Raw genomic sequence first — 6,074 nt, 5'->3', positions numbered from 1 at the left:
ACATTGACCAGGCCAATGTTTAACAAAGAATCATTTAAAAATTACGTACTTGACTTGTTAAGGAAATAGGCTACATGACAGAACAATTATAACCAAATTAGCGGACAAAAGGCTGCTTCCAATTAAGTTGCTTATCAATCTGCCAATCAAATTGACACAAATTATGAAACAGGACATCATGCCTGATAGACTAGAAACCAAGAAAATTACCAACTCTTGTAAATACCAACTTGAGCAGTTGTATTTCGTAAGTCTCTTAAGAAAAAACCAAAACAAACACATGTAAAAGTTAAGAATTGTGAAAGATTGTGAAATATCGGTATCCAATCTCAATGCTTGATATAAGTATAAAAAATCATTTTTAAATTAAACCTTTTTTGTATTTATAAATCGATATGGTTTAAATTAAAAGCCACAATGTTAAAAACAAATTCGATTATTGCTTGCTGTTTACACGTGCTGAACCAAAAGGAATTCTACTTCTCATTCAGTTTGTCAACTGATGTAAAAACACTCTACTTGATAATAATGTGAAAAGAGTGATATCCGTTTAAAACAGTCCATACAAAAATGACATGCTAAAAAGCTGACAACTATTCAGATCAAATAAACAAATGAAATTCCATTTAGATCAAAATCACTCAAATCTTGATTTTTCTGATTCAAGATTTTTTAATAACACAAGATAGAAGGGTACTTTAAAAGATAAATATGAAAAATGTTATTGCACTTGAAAGAAAAGAAAACCAGTCAAGTCAAGACTTTTATGAGGATGTCATAAAGTGTGATCTAAAAATTGACACATAAAAATTTTTAAAAGTTTAGAATGGTAAAGAAACACTGTCACATAATTCTATATCTAAGTCAAATTAATACTGGATTCATACATATTATAATGTTTACAACCGTTGTAAGACAAACAAGGACAGTGTATACGATAACGTCATATTTTGTTACATCAGTATTAATACAAACAAACAAAGCCTATACAAATAACAGTCAAGCTTGATTACGTAAATACACACAACACGCACGAGCACAAGAAATGGAACAACTATATTCTGAATTACAACATTATTCTATAAGGTAAAGAAAAGCAACAAAAACAGAGAATATCGATAGCAAAAAGCAAGGATCTTTCAATGATACCTTCCAAAATAAGCACCTTTCTATAACAAGCTATGCGCGAAATCGAAAGATACCTAAATCCATTTCCAACCTTTCACTAGATGAGAAAATTTTCTGACGATTATAACATATACAACATGCACAAGGAATCCACTGTCAATGATTGAACGGAAAAGCTATCAAACATAATCTATTTAGTTTTGATGCAAATGATGCAAGTAATTAAGAAGAGAATCATTCAATTCATAACAAGGAATATTAAAATTTTTGAATAATTTGATCATAAAAAATGCATGCTTATAATACCAAGCCAGTGAGATTTGTTTAGCCATAATAAATAGTAAAAAAAAAATCAAGAAATTACATTTTGATCAAACAATTTTATACTACAACTCTCCCTGAAGTGTATACTAGGACAAAAGACAATATTGGTTTAACCTTTAAAAAACATCATTTTAATTAAACTATAACGAGGCAATACTTAGAAGGTCATTAACTGAAGACATAACTTGCAGTTTGTCCCAAACAAAAAGGATGTCAATAGATTTACATAATTTGCAACAAAAATGATAATTTTTATTTGAATTCTGTGAATTCATTATAAATCTCTTCCTCCCAATTAAGATAATCATCTCTACTTTAATAAACAGAAATTCATCACTTTACTTTGCACATCCTTTTAAAATTCACCAATCCAAATAAATCTAGACTAAAACTCGTTCTAAACAAAACAAAATATTTTTGAGCTCCTCCCTAAAAGATTAATCTGTCCACATGACAACCAAATTCCAAGAGCTTTATTTTCATTGCATTATATGATATCATCTGTCTGTAAATTAATCACTTTGACTTATTACATTCTAAATATTGAGTCTTTCGCACCTTTTTATGCTCTTATTTTATATTATATGTTTCTATAAACACAACGTAACATACTGTGACCTGAATTGTAAAACACAAGTAGAAATGTTGTGTTTAACATTATTTTGAGAGTAGGAAGAGGTTTCTCTAAAAGCTAACAAAATACTCTAACAACCATTGCAACATGAATAATAAAAAAGAAATATTTCAATAAAGTTGAGATAAAACAAATAAAACATATTTTAAGTCTTTTATTTGAAGCCTCAGTTGTAGTATTTAATAAATCATTAATATTAAGAGCCATTTTTTTTAAGAGTCTTCAGGGTGTGATACCTCATCCTCTTGGATTTTGATGAAATTTTGACCAAATGATCCATCACACAAGAAAATAAGACCCTGAAAATTTCACCTTGATATCTCAAGTAGTTTTGAAGATACAGCGTCTCAAAGATAGGCTACTAAGCGGAAATTGACCCCTAAAAATCATGAACTCTGGTGGGGAGCAGATTTTGAAAGCCAATGAATTTTTATTCAAGTACATTAGAAAGCTGATTTACAGTGGATTTCAAGAACTTTTTGTAGGGAATCAGAAAAAATCAAATTGAGTCTCCAAAATTTTCCCCAAAAATCTCTAGCACCTCCTGTAGAGGGCTTCAAACTTTGTGTAATCTGGGTTTGGAAGCACTTTTAGCTGTCTGCTGATGGTCCTTGAGACTTTTTTGAAGCAAACTTTTGACCTGGAGTGGTTTACTTTACTGGTGGGTTTTGGCCACAAAAATAACATTTTCAGGATTTCTATTTTTGCGTAAACCGTCAAAAATGGCCGAAAAAATTGCTATTTTGGCTGATCTGGAGCAAAATTCAAGATGGCGTATCTTTTTGAACCCCCTACAAATTTTTTTGAAACTTTCAGTAATGCTTCCTTAGTAGGTCTAGTTTATAACCTCAAAAAATCTCAGTGGGGCCTTGAAGTCTCTTAAAGATATGATCAATTGAAAATTTGCTTAACTTCGTTTTTTTTTCCCTCCTAAAATGCTAAATCAGGCCCACTTAAGGGCTCTAAAGGTAAATTTTTGTCAAAATATTGGTTGATCTTCTCTAGCCAACTAATCATTGGCATTAAGGGAACAACTGTAAAAAAATTCAGGTCATTTCCATTAACAGATGACATTTTATGACTGTTTCTTTATTTTTAAGTTTAGAATATGTAAAAAAATGGGACTGACATCTGGCCTTTCCTACCATTCCAGGGCCTATATTTTCAGGAAAAGCCTCAACCTTTCACAGTTTGGTAAATATTATTCCTAAATATAAGCAGGTTACTTCAACTAAATGGGTTTAACAGTACTTAATTCCTATTCAAAAACTTTTTAGACTCATTCAGAAATCCTACTTTGACAATAATTTGCGCTTTACCGCAAAATTTCTAAGTCCAAGTGTCGTGATTAACTTTAGACTGTCCAATATTTCTTGTCCAGAAGATTTAAACATCATTGTTTGCAGTATCTCATAAAATATCACCCTAGTAATGTTGCTTAGTTATTTAAGAATCAACAAGTAAGGCTGTCAGTGTACACAAATATAGAGATATTGGACAGTCTAAAGTTAATCACGACACTTGGACTTAAAAATTTTGCGGTAAAGCGCAAATTATTGTCAAAGTAGGATTTCTGAATGAGTCTAAAAAGTTTTTGAATAGGAATTAAGTACTGTTAAACCCATTTAGTTGAAATAACCTCCTTATATTTAAGAATAATATTCACCAAACTGTGAAAGGTTGAGGCTTTTCCTGAAAATATAGGCCCTGGAATGGTAGGAAAGGCCAGATGTCAGTCTCATTTTTTTACATATTCTATACTTAAAAATAAAGAAACAGTCATAAAATGTCATCTGTTAATGGAAATGACCTGAATTTTTTTACAGTTGTTCCCTTAATGCCAATGATTAGTTGGCTAGAGAAGATCAACCAATATTTTGACAAGAATTTACCTTTAGAGCCCTTAAGTGGGCCTGATTTAGCATTTTAGGAGGGAAAAAACAACGAAGTTAAGCAAATTTTCAATCGATCATATCTTTAAGAGACTTCAAGGCCCCACTGAGATTTTTTGAGGTTATAAACTAGACCTACTAAGGAAGCATTACTGAAAGTTTCAAAAAAATTTGTAGGGGGTTCAAAAAGATACGCCATCTTGAATTTTGCTCCAGATCTGCCAAAATAGCAATTTTTTCGGCCATTTTTGACGGTTACGCAAAAATAGAAATCCTGAAAATATTATTTTTGTGGCCAAAACCCACCAGTAAACCACTCCAGGTCAAAAGTTTGCTTCAAAAAAGTCTCCAAGGACCATCAGCAGACAGCTAAAAGTGCTTCTAAACCCAGATTACACAAAGTTTGAAGCCCTCTACAGGAGATACTAAGATTTTCGGGGAAAATTTGGAGACTCAATTTGATTTTTTCTGATTCCCTACAAAAAGTTCTTGAAATCCACTGTAAATCAGCTTTCTAATGTACTTGAATAAAAATTCATTGGCTTTCAAAATCTGCTCCCCACCAGAGTTCATGATTTTTAGGGGTCAATTTTCGCTTAGTAGCCTATCTTTGAGACGCTGTATCTTCAAAACTACTTGAGATATCAAGATGAAATTTTCATGGTCTTATTTTCTTGTGTGATGGATCATTTGGTCAAAATTTCATCAAAATCTAAGAGGGTGAGGTATCACACTTTCTTTATTCTGAAGATTTTTAAAAAAAATGGCTCTTAACATAGATTTTTAGGGTCTTGAATTATTGATAACTTTATAGAAAATTTAAAGATTTCAATAAAAGTAATAAAAGCAGTCTCAGCTATTTAATATATCCTTCAACAAGACCCTTAGTAAACTCAAATTTTTAACTTAAGCGATAATCAGATGGTTTGAAATTTTTGGCCTGAGTAAAATCTCCGAGATATCACAGCTTGAAATTCTTTAAAATGGGTTCTTTACACGGTTCATACGTTGAAATTCTATTGTTTTCTTACCAAAAGTCAAAAGCTTGCAACTTGAATATTTTGACTTTGGAAAATGGTTAGGCAAAAACATTTTGAGGTTTTGCTCAGGACAATAGAAGCTATTGTGCAGTGATCTCTGACTTAGGTTAGGGCCTATTCCCATTTTTAGGAAGGTGTATGTCTTGTATTGTCTTGTCAATAGAAGTAAACCAGATGCAAAATATCCCAAAACATCTGATTATCCCTTAAAAAAATTTGACAACATTTGACCTAAAATCTGTAATTATAAGTTCGAAATCTAGCAATTGATATATACTTTTTGCCAGACTTCTAGAGTATTTTGAAGAATCAAAAGAAAAGAGAGTTTATAAATTAGAGTCCATTTTTTCATTAGAAGTTAACTGCCAAAAAGACCTTTTTGTTTCATAATGATTATATATAGCCAATACAACATCAAATTGCTTTTGCCTTGGCTTTTAAACTCTGATTAGATGTTTATATTATGTGGCAAAGTGTAGCTTTATATATTTACCTTATTTTTAACTCACTGAAGGGTAATTATTTAGTCTAAAAGTAAGATCAATTTTGATTTCAAATCGCTGATTTGAAACTAGCCTGGTTATCCAAACTCAAAATTTCAGAAAAAAGTCTTACCTCAACATACAAAGTTTCTAAAATTTTAGAGTCTGGTGCGACTAAAAAAGTCTGATACAGTTTGTTTGATACTGTATGTGAGTGAACCCTTGTTGACAGACTATCAAAACTTTGGAAACCCAGGCAGACACACATAATTAACTTACCATAAAACCTCTTTTACAAACTCAATAAACTTTCAAAGCTACTTTAAACTACATCAAAACATCAGCCACATTTATAAAGGCTCCTTTCCAGCGGCCATTTTGTTTAGAAATGAACCTGTGTTTTCATTTTCATTTATCTATATTATTTTGCAATGTCAGCTTTTTGCCATAAATTATGCGCGCGCATAATTAATGACAATAATAACTCAACGCGACTCAACGCGAATCGACCAATTAGAGACACTCGCATATGCAGGGACAGAAATCCCTGCAGACGAGTTAGTTGGACCAGACC

The sequence above is a fragment of the Clytia hemisphaerica genome, unplaced genomic scaffold, assembly GCF_902728285.1.
Source record: "Clytia hemisphaerica strain Z4C2 unplaced genomic scaffold, Clytia hemisphaerica genome assembly, whole genome shotgun sequence".
Lineage (NCBI taxonomy): Eukaryota > Metazoa > Cnidaria > Hydrozoa > Leptothecata > Clytiidae > Clytia > Clytia hemisphaerica.
The sequence above is the reverse complement of the archived record's forward strand: the minus strand, read 5'-3'. Positions refer to the sequence as shown.